We start from the raw sequence: 622 nt of genomic DNA on the forward strand, positions 1-622 counted from the left end.
TATATATATATATATATATATATAATTTTAATGAAAAAATTATAGAGATAATTACATATGGACCACCAGAATCACTGATACTTACAAATAAATCACAAATGTGATTTCTGTGAAGTACTGAACTGATGTAATTACACGTGACACATTCAAACTATTGATGATTTGATAAAAGTGAAAAATATGGGTGTGCATTCTTTTTGCTTGTATTCTTACACTTTGAATGTTTAGTGTTGACACCCAAGTCAAAAGGATAAAGAAATTATAAACACATTTGTGAACAAGGTTTTGAAATAGGACTGGTCATTGCACTGATAGAAGAAAGAATTCAGGGTTTGAGTTGGATGACAGAAATAAATAAATACTATTTAAATAATATAATAATGATGTGAATGTATCACAAAAATAAAAATAATTATTTCCTGAAATATAGAATGCTCACAATAAGTATATTATCTAATTAGAAATTTAAATGTTTATTAATTCTAATTTTATATCCAATTTATTTCTTATAATTTAATTATGTTTAAAAAGCAAAAAGGATGAATTGGGCAAGAGATTGAGGGGTGGATATAAATTTTTAATTGCTCTTGAGTTTTAATAGTTTGTTTACTTAGATTATTTA

The sequence above is a fragment of the Phalaenopsis equestris genome, unplaced genomic scaffold, assembly GCF_001263595.1.
Source record: "Phalaenopsis equestris unplaced genomic scaffold, ASM126359v1 Scaffold001307, whole genome shotgun sequence".
Lineage (NCBI taxonomy): Eukaryota > Viridiplantae > Streptophyta > Magnoliopsida > Asparagales > Orchidaceae > Phalaenopsis > Phalaenopsis equestris.